Source organism: Dryobates pubescens, chromosome 26 (assembly GCF_014839835.1).
Source record: "Dryobates pubescens isolate bDryPub1 chromosome 26, bDryPub1.pri, whole genome shotgun sequence".
NCBI classification, from domain to species: Eukaryota; Metazoa; Chordata; class Aves; order Piciformes; family Picidae; genus Dryobates; species Dryobates pubescens.
Window position 1 is genome coordinate 5,109,944 of NC_071637.1, and position 13,804 is coordinate 5,123,747.

Sequence of the window (13,804 nt, forward strand, 5' to 3'; positions counted from 1 at the left end):
TGCCTTGCACAAGTGAACTTGGTGCAGTGTAGCACTGATGATAACGTGGTGCATGGCACATAGCTCATTGAGAAAATCTGCTGGCACTCCTTCAATTGAGTTTGGCTATTTGTATTTTAAAATAAATCCTAAATGCAAGCCCACAGTTGAAGTGCTTGTATGAGTGATAGATTCTTGGAAAGAATGTGGGTTGGACACTTTCTATCGTGCTTTGGCAATTGGATTTTGAACGCAAAATAACGCTCTTTCTGATCTGCAGAGTTTGAGATCTGCAAAGGCCCTTTTTGTCCAAAACAACAGTGGAACTGAATTTCTACAGGTCATAGACAGGGTCTCAGGAGAAATTTTTTTTCTGCTATCCCATTTTTTATTCTGTTTGGGCCAATCTTGCTCCAGTGAGGACAGTAGCACACTTCTGTAGAAGCTACATTGTGTGTTTAATGTGAAAGCAGTGACACAAGGAAGTCATGAGCGTGACTGTCAGCGTTTACAATAAGCAAAGGTGGCCAGAAAGAAGAGAGAACCAGGAGGGAGTAATGAGGCAGTTCCCCCAGTGCAATCAGCAGATGTTTCTTGGGTGGCCGCTGGGTGTGTACTGAGAAGCTCTTTGTGTGTGCCTGGTGCACCAGGCTGTGTATACAGAGGATAGGAAGAGGCTGATTGATGTATGTACAAGCAATAAATCTACAGCTGCATCATTGCATGAATAGTTCCACGACGCAGCTAGGTGAAAAAAATAGTGTAGCTGTCAAAGAACTAGACATGAGGTGCCATGGGATGTGTTCCTTCTGGGGTGGCAGAGCAGAACAACAGGGTTTTGCTGCCTAGCACTTCTGAATCTCTTCAGAGATCAAGAGTACCACACTGTTCATAAAATAATACAAAGCAAAGATGAGAATTTTGTCAACCTAAGTACAGAGCACTGTGGCCTTAAGCTGACATCACCTATTTTTTTGACTGTTCATTATAAAGCTACATTTAAACCCAAACCTGGTGGTTTGGGTTCTTTTTAATGCAATGTAATAGCACTCCTCCAACTGTTGGAGGAAGGAACTGGAAGATGACTCCCCTACAGAACAAGACTAGTTTTGTTTCTTACCCTTTTCATTAAGAAGTGTAGACATCTAGAAAGAAATGGATAGACCCTTTGGAACTGTTTGTGTTTAGTCCTTACAGAAAAATGCTTGTGAGCTGTATCTAAACCCATTTGATCCCTCCTTCCTGCTGTCATCTTTTTGTGTCATTTAATGCTTCTGATTTCATTGGAGAAATTGGACAACATTTGGCAGAATTTTTAAACTACTTGTTTGTGGGTCCTGTTTGTCCCATCCCACCTCCTGTCCCATTCTGGCCTTTTGGAATCAGAAATCAGACATGATACTTTAAGAACTGAAGTCTCACTAAAGAATCTTTTTGTCTCACATCTACACTGAAAAGGTTGATAGAATTATAGCTTAGTTTTCATGATCTGATGGCAAGTAAAAATAAGATCTATGTTTTTGTTAGCTTTGTTTTTATCATCTTAACATCTTTGCAGCTAGTTCAGGCTCCCCCAAAAGTCAGGATGCCCAGTTTTTGCATTTTGAAGTACTGAAGTACAATGTCTTTGAGGATGGACAGCACAGAGATGCAGGGATAAGGATGGCACATCCGAAGCGAGAAAGGCAGTGAGCAGAGATGGATGCGGAGCCTGCATCTACCAGATCTCAGCTGGGTTCTTGAACCACGAAGCTAAATAGCCATCTCTCTCCTAATGATTGCTCCCAGAGAAAGATTTTTCCCTGAAAATCTCTTTCCAACACCATCTAATAGGCAAGGCTTATTTCAGAATTTTATTCCAGCTCATTTAAGTTTAGGGACCTTCCCCAATGCTCATTAATCTCAAGGAAAAATGCAGATGAGAGAAGTTAAGTCAGTGTGCAGCCACTCTAGATGAATCTGGGCAAGGTCTTTTCTTTCCTCCTGCTGGCTGAAGGTCAGGAGCCATAGCTGCATTAAAACACCTCAACAGAACAGTACCCAATTACACAGCCTCTTGTAAGGGCTGGCGATTGCAAGACCATTACTATTGGATGGGAAGAGCTGGATCACCCCATAATTTGGTGGGAGATGAGAAATGATCAAAGAAACCTGACTGGTATTTGAAATGGAGTAGGGAAGGGACTTCTGTTTTTAATGAAGCAGTAACAGCTGCTTTCTGATTCGGCCTGCTGCCCTCTCTGAAAATAGTACAAAATTATCCATTAGTGGCACACAGTACTGCAATAAAACTTATGAAAATTATTTATTGCTACATCAATCTGTAGAGTTCCTTCTTATAAAACAAGATATAGCAGAAATGGGGTAAAGGCCAAGCATTTAGCATTTAATTCCCAAATACTAAGGTCTTACCTAATATGAAATGTATCCTTTGTAATTAAGAGTAGAAGATAATGAGGTTTATGACAGTCTTTATTTTTTCCCAGAGAAAGTTTGGCAGTCTGGTGCCAGCCACAAAATGGAATCTCCAGCTGATGCATACCTTTGCTGAGAAGAGCTTTGTTCTTTTCTCAGAACATATCTGTTGATCTTGCTTTCTTCTTTTTCTGCAAGAGAAGTCCTTTCTTGCAGATGCTGCTGCATGGGACAGTTGTTGCATGTGCAGTCTGAGTGTCTCTCAACCAGTCCTTGTCTCCTCTACGTTCAGGGCTGCAGCAGGAAACTGCAGGTAGCTGAACTGACCAGGCAAAAGCCTCCTCTGCCTGTGGTCAATGGGAATTTTGCCACTGGCTTGTTAGCCAGGATTTTAGCCCTAATGTTCTCAAAGAGATATTGATTATACACGGTGGAAAACCCAGCAAGGTATTTTATCAGAAAAACAAGCGCGAATGTGCAAATAAAACCACAGAGATAATAAAGGTCAAAGCTGTTTAATGGGCCTTCATAAAGTTATGCACCACTTAAATCCTAATTAACTCCTATTTTTGGGCATTTCAGTGGGATTTAAGCAATAGGCATGTGGAGAACTTGTGCACAGGGTTGAATTTCAACCTTCGCCAAGAAAATGGGGGGAGGTTAGTTTACATGAGGCATCTGTGCATTCTGTTCCCCAAGTAGCATTTAGGAGAATGGCCACACAGAGCCCATGCTGTGTTATAGCTAGCAATTTAATCTGCAGGCACCAACGTATAAAATCCGTGATGGGATGGAGTTTGCATTGCAGTGAGTGGTGGGTAATGGAAGCGCTCACGCAAGCCAGAAGGCTGAGCCACAAGTGGCATTTCAAAGCTCTGAGGTGACCGCAGCCTCACGGATTCTGCATGATGGATATTTTTCTTGGGTCTCTTGTATTTCAAGGGCTTTGCTTCTTGTGGAGACAACGGGACCGTGTTAGCGTGGGAGGAGTTGAGTGGTATTAGTACAATGCAGGGGGGAGGGGGGGCAGAAATCAATTTTTTCTGTGGCTTACAATTTATTTCATGGTCGGTGAAATATCAGTTTAAGTGATGATTGTGTTCCTCAAGCATGTGGTATCCTGCCTCTGTGTCTAATATAAACAGTTTCTGTAGATGAGTTGCATGTGTGGTTATAATGTGATGGTGTGGTGCTGAGATGTTGTCAGGTCTGGGCTGGTCACATTACTCACCAATTCAGACTTTCCCTTTGGTCAAAATCTTAATATCTATGCAGGTCATCTGAAATGAATGTGAGCAAAACCTTTGCACCACGAGTCTATCATCATATATTCCATCGCTGGCACCTATTCAGTAGTCACATTACAGACTGCTGAGCCCTTAAAAGCCCTTGTGGGACTGTACCTGAAAGGTTGACTTCTTCATTGTCAGAAGTCCCATGGAACAAACTGTTGAGCAGAAAAGAAGGAAAGATAACTTCCTTAAGATCTTCTGGATTGTGTTTCTTTATCATGTAATAGCTTGGTGATTCTCTGTGTCATCTCAAGATTTCTTGGCAATGCAGGCATAAGTGGTTTGAGCTTCTTGAAGGTGAACAAGGAGCTTATTCTGGACAGTAGCACATTTAGGTCACAGGATACTGGACTCTAAACCTACCACTTTCTGGGCTAATCCTGCCATCCTTGCCATCTGCTTCCTAAATTCATACCACAGAAAAATTAGATTCAAAATTGCAAAACACGGCAAATAAAAGTGTTTCTTCTCATTTTGGCCTCATTCTTGGATCCTGGAGGTGCATTTGGAGTTGTAGGGTCAAAGACCAGGGACAGGATGCCTCCAAGCTAGTCTGTGAAGGCAGGTAGAAGTGCTGTCAAACACCACCCGGGTTTATGCACTCCCAAAGTCTCTTCCTTGCTCTGGTGCAGTGCTTGGCCACTGAACCAGTCTGATCCTGATATGGGTCAGGTATGGAAAGTGGCCCCTTTGCAAACTCTCTGGAAAGAGTCAGATCTCTGCTTTTGCTTAGTTCAGGGAGCAAGGAAGAAGGAAGAGGCAGGACAGTTCTCCCTTTCTAGCAGGCAGAAAAGTGCCACTATCTTACCGCAGCATTTCAGTCTTGCCTCTTAGTCAAGTTCCCTCCCCCATTCTGCCTTCAGCTTTAATATTTAGGTTTGTCTGATTTTCAGCTGGGTTATTTGAATGTCAAACTTTCAATAACACTTTAATAGAGGTGTCCATTAACCCATGCTAAATTACAGCAGAACATCTCTGGAAATACATGTGACATCCACATGAATACCAAATGAATTCATTAGGATCAGCGCTATTACAATGAATACCAAATGAAACCCACAATGATGGGGACATCATCTCGCTGTGAATAATCGACAGCGTTCCTTTGGCACTAGTCAAACACATCAGCTGTTTGTTTCTGCTGATGAGAGGTGGCAGTCTAGGGTTTGGTTAGATAAACAAATGATGACACCAATAATCACTTACTTGGTGGCTGTAATGCTTAATAATCACATCCTGATACCGTGCACACCAGAAGCAGCGCTGCACTTTTTATGCATAATGAATCCCAAACACTTCATAAAAGGTGATAACTTTCTTTGACCACTGAATATATTATTTATAAAAAGAGCTCCATTCCCTTCCCCCTCCCACCCCTGGAGATCATTTTTTTTTTCTTCCCTTTTTTTTTTTTTTTCTTTTATCATGTAGGATACACTGGTAGCACATCTTAGATTATGAGGTCTCTTCTTATACATAATTTATACAACAATTTACAAGTGATTTATTTTTAGCAATAAGATGAAACATGGTGTGAAGGGGTTTGCCAACAGAGATAGTGATGGTTTGGGAGTAATACTTGTGGAGGAGCCTGGGGTCAAGTGAAATTTATTTTTCTGCCTTCCCCCTATGGTGAACCTGGTGCTTCTGCCCTCCTTTGCAGATCCCACTTAAATACACACACTTCCCTAAAACTGCAGGGAGCTGCCTGGCAACCATGTTTGAGATGGCCTTGAAAAGTGTCATAGACTCATAGAATGGTTTAGGCTGGAAAGGAACTTTAAAGGTCATCTAGACCAACTTCCCTGCAGTAACAAGGACATGCCCAACTGCATCAGGTTGCTCAGAGCCCCATCAAGTCTGACCTTGAACGTAAACTTGGTACTAGCTAGATCTTGCTGATAGAGTAAGAGTGTCCTCTCCAGATGCTTCTTGGTTTAATGGGTGGCCTTTCTGGCTGAAGCTCCTAAGGAGTGGTGGAGCTGCTGATGCCTACACAGATGATGTCAAGCTTTAGTTGTAACTAAAGATAGCACTCGTTGATGGGGAAGGATTGTGTTATCTTCTCTCTCCCAGGAGATGGCAGTGTTTAAGAGCATTAGCAGAGCACCTTGCACATCATTAACCTCATGTCATTGCACCAACCCCGATTCCCAACCATCAGTGCTCCATGAATATCATGGTAGTAACCTAATGGAAGCAGAAACATGGGTTGAGCCAAGGATGGAGAGAGTCTGGAGTGCAATAGAACCTCTTTACATCAGCTGTGGTGATCTTTGATTTGAATTAGTTGCTATTTCAGGCTTGTGTGTAGCAGGATGTTCAAAGACATTGACTTTTTCCTTTGCATTTGTCCTGGCCTGCAGGCTGTGTGTACTGCAATAGAAAAATCTGATTAAATGGCTCTCTTTTGTAGCAAGAAGACTGTTTCTACAGAGACCTTGCCTTGGAGCACTGCTAACCAGCATGGCACAGAATGTAATGAGCATCAGTGACAACACAGGCTTATCCAACCATTGTTTCTATCCAACCAGCTTTCTCTTTCCCAGTTTCTTTCAGATGTCAGGATAAGTTACCAGTTCTGCTGGTTGTGTTAGAACTGGTAATGGATCTTACCATAGGTTGTGTAAAAAGAGTGGTCAAAAGTGATCCCTGCCTGCTGGAATCCAAGCAGTGGCTTTCAAAATGGCAGCTCTAGGCTGGGTTTATACAGCAACACAGGTTGCACAGTCTTTTGTAACTCTGTGATGTGTCATCTGCTGCTCTGCTGGGGTGCTTAGAGGGCTTTCTAGCTTTTGCTTTGTACATGACTGTGTAAGGCAGCAGAGAACAAGACTCAAAATCTCTGAATTCATGTAACAGACTGAGATGGTTCTGACTTTTGGCAGTTATGCAACAGAGCTGGGGAAATGTGTAGCTACTGCAGGCTTCCAGGTAGGATCAAGGCAGCAAAACTTGGGTGCTAACAAGGAATGTCTCAAAGGGTAACCCTACTCCTACTTACCCAGGGCAGTGTCAATAGTTGTTCTACATACAGACACTGAAATGGCAGAGGTACTAGAGAAAGGTGCAGAGACTATGGATTTTCAGTCAATTTTGAGGGTCAGGTTGAAAAAACTGTCCTTGATGAAGAAGCTGGAAATACAGCTTGGGCTGTTCCAGGGTCTGCCATGTTGCAGGACTCTTCTCACACTCTCCACTCCTCAATGTGTCTCACCCTGACCTCTTGGGCCATCACCATGGTCTACAAGTGTGCAATTGGCCTTAAAATGGTTCAGCTGTCCAGCTCCTGGGTAACAGATTTCCTACTATTCTATTTGTTTAAAATTAGTCTCTACAAAGTTAACTCCTTGAAGAGCCTGAACTTTGATTTGGGGAGACTGAGGATATATAGCCTGGAAAACTGTAAGTGCAGGCGTTGCTTCCCTTTGCATCCAGAATTGAACAGAGCTGTCAGATAACACATGAGAGATGGTTAATAATAAATTAAAAACATTGCAGCCACAGGGAAACTGCATCCCTCCCCTCCCCCCAAACTCCCCCTCTCTTTTGCTCTTTTCTACCCCATGGGCTTAATCAGCATCAAAGAGCAACAAATCCAATAAAATGTTTCCCTGAGCCAGGAACCAGCCTGAACTGGATGCACACACACACATCCCAGCCCTTCTCCTCCCCTTGACGGCCAGCCCCTGTGCAAAGCAGCTGACAGTTGAGGTGAAGATAGAACAAAGGCAGGGATGAGGAATGGTAAATCACAGACACCCCCCATCTCTCATCTGGCCTTGCAGAGCTCTGATAGTCTTTCTGTGCTTTTTAGGCTACTGGTTCAGAAAGAGCTTTTCTGGCTCCTGACTTGGGCTTTATTCCACTAAGATCAGAGACTCAGGGGGAGGGAGTGAAAAGGGGAAAGCTTACATTTATTTCTACTGATTTCCTCCTTTTAAAAACTGAATTCAAACGAAAGCAGCTCTGACAAGTTGCAAGAAGCCATAGGTACACCTCTGACGGCTTTATGGCTGTGGTGCTCCACACACCCCTGCCATCACCTCACTTAGCTAGGAGTGAGTAATGGCGAGCTGGGAGCTCTGCCAGAACCTGGGCAAGGATCTGTGGGTAGTCCCCTCCCCACCCTGCCAGTACAGGCTCCTCCTGGCTGGGGATGTCTCTTCAGGGCTGCGGGAGATGTGGGTCACTCTGGAGCAGGAGAAGATTATATGCTGGGTGTGCTGGAAGTCAATGGGCTGACAGTGCTTTCTCATAGATGAAGATTCAGCCCAAGGTATCCATGGCTGTGTAACAGCAGTGTATAAGTACTCCAATAGTGCTCATGGCACCAGGAGAGTGGAGAAAAAAAATAAATAATTGAAAAGGGTTAGCAGGAAGAACTAAGGAGAAGGTAGCTTCAGGAAGCTCTTCATTCTGTGCTTCTCTTTGTGGATTGCTGCTCTGGGTATGTCTATGTCCCCCGAAGCTGTAATATCTAAGCACTTCCTAGTTATTAATATTGTAAGCACATCTTCTCTATAGCCTTGGAGAGAGAGTTGCCATCATTTCTGTCTTAGAGATGAAAACTGGAGTGCAGAGGAAGGAAGGTTTTGCTCGTGGCCATGCAGAAAAGCCCATAGTACAGTGAAGAAATGAATCCACATAACTCAAACTCTGCTGTATCAGATCGTAGCCAGGAGAACATCCTTGCCTTTGGCCTGTCTGTGTGAGCTGTAACACCTTCAGGTGAGTTCAGGCATCGAGTCCAGCTTTCTGAATGTGCTGCTCTATGTTAGGGCATAGTCATGCTAGAGGCAGAGATCTCAAGCAGCTGGCAGCTCTGTCTGCCAGCATGGTGTACATTTGGACAGTGAGCACTTTAAAACTCATGAAGTTTGGCTTTAACCTGCTGAGCAAGGCAGACTGGCCATGCATTCTGGCTGTGCAGGTCACTCAGATGAGATCCCAATCCCCTATTCCTGTCTGATGTACATGAAATGGTTTCAAGCTGTGCTAGGTGAGGTTCAGGCTGGATGCTAGGAGATAATTCTTCACAGAAAGAGTTATCAAACATTAGATTGCTCAGGGCAGGGGTGCAGTTGCTGTCCCTGGAGGAGTTTAAGCACTGTGTGGACCTGGCACTGAGGGACATGGTTGAGTGTTGACCCTTTGGTGCTGGGTTGAAGGTTAGATGGGGTAATCTTGGAGGTCCCTTCCAGCCAGATGTTTTCTATGATTCAAGGGATCTTTGTTGTGATTTTTCATCAGAACAGGTATTTTTCTGCCTTTCCTGTTCTGTAATAACTCTTCCTGTGTGCTGCTGTGGGGGTTGTTACCCTGCTTAATACCTGTCTCCCAACAGATAGCTGCTCTCTAAGAGGAAATGGCTTTGTTTGGACAGGCTGGCTGTAAGATAAGAGGTGCCTGTGCCTCCTGCATTGACACACTGGGTCACATCTATAGCATAGGGAGCATCAGTCAAGAGAGGCACTGTAAGAGGTTGATTTGGTGCTGGTGATCAAGTAAGTCTAACATAGCAGTAGAAAATACTACTTTTCTTGGAGACAAAGTGCCTTGGATACACTTTATCTGTAAGGAGGCACAAGTTTCCCCTATGAGAGCCTGCAGCCCAGCTGGCACTGGGAACTAGCTGAGCCTTAATGATTGAATTTGAACACCACCATAGAATTCCTATGGAAATACAGTCGGCATCCACATTACGGCTGTAATTAATTAACCAATCAATTATTATGATAAATGCTGTTTTAATTAATCAGTTGCAAATCATTTCTAGTTCCTATGGTTTTCATTGGGAGCACATTAATCACAGCAGGCTCTTTGGGCTGCAGAGGAATGCAAGATGTAAACCCAAGACCCGAGTACACCTTTAACAGAGGTGAGCTGGGTTCTCAGCGATCAGATCCAGATGCAGGTATGGAAAGCTCTCCTGAAGGTCAGAGGCTTCTCAAATTTGGAAAAATAGTGCTGGCACATTATAGTGATTGGCTCAGAGCATAAAAAGCAAATCTGAACTAACTCAGGACAGAGATGGAACTTCAAACACTTTCACTTGTAGATTTTCCTGGTAATTTCCTGCTTATAATGGGAAGAAGGTAAAATAAAGCATAGTAACTGTGAAATATGGGATCAGCCAGATGATTTGGTGGGTTCTTTTGGGGGTGGGTTGGTTTAGTTTGTTTTGTTGTGCTTTGTTCTGTTTTCCCTGATGTTAGATTAGGATTGTTGTAGGTTTGTACAAATACTGCACAGGAGAAGGGACTGCCTGAGTAGAACTATTTGAGGTTCTGAGGTTAAATCTGTAAAGGCCATTCTTGAGTGCCTGCTTGGACATTGCTCTTATTTTCAGTTCAGTGTGTCTCCTGTGGACAGCTTGCATGGTTCTACCTTCTCTGTGTGCTTCCAAAGAGCATGATCAGCAGAAACGCCAGTTTTATGATTAGACTTAAATCAAACTGTGCCAGGGGAGGTTTATACTGGATGTTAGGAAGAAGTTCTTTATAGAAAGAGTGGCCATTAGAATGTGCTGCCCAGGGAGGTGGTGGAGTCACCATCACTGGAGGTGGTTAGGAAGAGACTGTATAGGGTGCTTGGTGCCATGATTTAGTTGATTAGATGGTGTTGGATGATAGGTTGGACTCAATGATCTCAAAGGTCTTTTCCAACCTGGTTAAATCCTAGTCTAGTCTAGTCTAGTCTAGTCTATTCCATTCTATTGTCTTTATTTAACAGAGATGTTGCCAAAGCTTACTGACTACTCCTGGGACTGGCCTGAGTTTGGGTGCTCTGTACAGTCTTGGAGTTGGAGCTGCTGCAGGGAAATGCAATAGATACCACACTCATAGCATTGATGTGGAATGACACAGGGAGCCCAGGCTTTCCTACTGCAGGAAAGAGTGGAACTGCACTGGGGCTGGGGACTTGGGTTCTGCCTATTTGGTTTTGGGTTTTGAGTTAAGAGATAGCTTAAAAATAAGAAAAGGAGAAAGGTTTGACATGAAATCTTGGGGGGGGGTGGTGTGGTTGGGAACCCCACCTCTGAACCTCTTTGTGGATATTTACAGGTTCTGCATTTCAGGGCATTGTGCTGAATGAAATTGAAAAAACCTAACCCAGCTAGAAACTGTGTTAAGTAACCCCCAATATCAAGCTTAAGCCTGAGGTAGTTTTGTAGTGTATGTAACCATATCAGCAGTAATTTAGGAATGGTTCTCTGTACCTATTCATGGAACAGTTTGGGTTGGCAAAGACATTTAGAACCCATCTAGTCCAATCCCCACCCCCCTGTCATGAAGGGCAACTTCAAATAACTTAGGTTGCTCAGAGCCCCAGGCAACCTGACCGGGAGTGGTTCCAGGATGGGTCATCTACTCCTGTCTGGGCAACCTGGGCCAGTGTCTCACCACCTTCAGTGGAAAAAAATTCTTTCTTCTGTCTAGTCTAAATCTCAGTCTTTTGGTCTAAACCCATCACTCCTTGGCTTGTCACAATAGGTCCTGCTAAAGTGTTTGTCCCCAGCTTTTTTATTGGCCTCTTTAAGTACTGGAAGGTCACAAGAAGGTCTCTCTGGAGCCTTTTATTCTCCAGGCTGAATTACCCATATTACAGATGGCTTATTTCACTTGCAGCTAAGAAATGCAGAGGTATTCTTCTCACATAGCTGAGGGAACCTGCTCTACTTGAGATGGTGTGTATGACATGATTTCCACTTGCCCTGTTGTACATCAGGTTGGGACGCAGTAAGAAGAGTTACTTTTAATGAATGTAATGGTGTTGGTAGATAGAGACTCCAGGAAACATTTTGGTAAACACAGGCATTATATTTCAGATAAAGTTTTTGTCTTTAGTGTTTATTGCATATTGCTGCCTAAGAGGCACAGTTTTGGCAAATGTAAAGCTAATATTTGTTTCCTAAAGCTACACTGCTGTCCTTTGGAAGCCCTTGGAAAGCTCTGTCTCCTGAAGGGATGTGGGCACCCAGCTCATGTACAAATACAAAAGCCTGCAAGTAGTCCTGACATGGCTATATTGAAAAATGTGGGGAAATACTTGTGGGATATTTTTTGGAGTCTTTATACTGCTTTACTGGCAATCACATGAATTTTCTATCTGTCATGAAATCTCCTGACATTTCCACCAATATGTTGCAAGGAGGTCATTAGAACAATTACTGAGATGTGGGGAAAGAAGTGGCATTCCATAGCACCAACTGCCAGCTCGGCCCTCTCCAAGCAATGAAACCCCAGGAGAACAGAAATGTGACATTTCTCTGGACTGTGCATCGATAGGGTGCACTCGTATTTGGTTTTGAGGTTTTCTGCACTGCTATACCACCACACTTACATTCCTGAAAAAAAAAAGATGAAGCTGTTTTGGAAAAATTAAAATCAAATGAAGAAATCTCCAGGAAACTTTTTTTTTCTCTCCTCCCCCCCCCCGCCTTCCCTCCCCTCCCCATCCATCAGAACTCACATTTAAAAAGTTCCATTCTGAGAACTTCCTGTGGGAAGCGCACACATTTTGTTAGAAATCTGTTTGTTTTCTGAGGTTCCATCAGATTGTGTTTCAATTATTTGTCAGTCAGCCCAGCCCAACAGTCACAGAATCACAGAAATAACCAGGTTGGAAAAGACCTTAGAGATCACCAAGTCTGACCTATCACCCAACACCCTCTAATCAACTAAACCATGGTACCAGCTGCCTCATCCAGTCTTCTTTTAAACACTTCCAGTGATGGTGACTCCACCACCTCCCTGGGCAGCCTATTCCAAAGGCCAGCCACTCTTTCTGTGAAGAGTTTCTCCCTAACATCTAACCTAAACCTCCCCTGGTGCAGCTTGAGACTGTGTCCTCTCATTCTGTCACTGGGAGAAGACACCAACCTGACCTGGCTACAACCTGCCTTCAGGCAGTGGTAGGTCTCCCCTCAACCTCCTCCTGTCCAGGCCAAACAACCCCAGTGGTCAAAGTCACTGGCCTGGCTAGCTCATGTGAGCTGAAGTGGAGTGAATGTGTCTGGGAACATCACCCTGATGTAGGGCACTGGAGCTTGGAGATGATGGTGTTCCTGGGTTCCTAGCACCTCACCTATGTGAGGGATTGCAAGCAGCCTGTGCATTTCACAGCCTTTTGGATCCCAGGGGTCTTTAATTACCACATGGCTGCAGCAGGTTTGAAAATGAATGTGACTTCTCAGCACAGAGAGGTAAGGGCAGAGTTACTGAGATGCTGTTTCACACTTGCTTGGCACTGGTGGGCAGTGCTGAAGCCAATGAAAATTCTATCAGGCTTGGGCTGTGGCGCCCAAGGTTGTTTCACTTGCTGTAGTCCTCTAGGAAGGTATTTAGACATCTGAGGGATCACAATTCATTCTGGAAATGACATATTTCAATATTAAAGTCGAATTTCACTTCCATGACACGAAGCTGATTTTTGACTCCAGATGGAAAAAATTCCCAAACTTAAATAACTGAATGGAGCTGATATCTGGTTTCCTGACCAGCTCTGTTTCTCATGTGGCAGTAAGCTAGGGCTCTTGAGAAAATCACTGAGTATTGAAAGAGCCTAAGAAGGGGCATATTGAAAGCTCAGCCAGTCTCCCAGTGTCAGTGAGGCACGTAAGATGATTTCCCTGGAGACTCAGAGGGGAGCCTGCTGACAGTGTGGCCGCTAACAAAAACCAGGAATATTATTAGTGAGGTTTGTCTGAGACCTGCTTTGAGTTTGTGGAGGCACCTTTAGTTTTCCTGGATCCAAATGCATGTTTTATTCCCCTTAAATCCTAAATCTGGCAGAAAATGAGCCAGACCAGGTTTCTTCACTCAGGTAAGGAATTTCAGTATGTTATTTTGCTAGACCTTGGTTTTGGACTGTAGGGATGCTGATTAATTTGTTGATTAGCAAGACCACATCTTCATTGCCATACTTCTTACACCCTTATGTGTTTTTTTTTGCTTGTGTGGGAGCACTGAGTTGATATTTGGGCAAAGAATGAGACTTCATCTGAGTTGCATGGGATGGAATCTGGTATGGATGTGGTACCTTCTGTTCAGGCACAGCCAGGATGTGAATTTGGAGGCTGAGGGAGCAAGAGGATTTTATGTAGGCACCTGTTA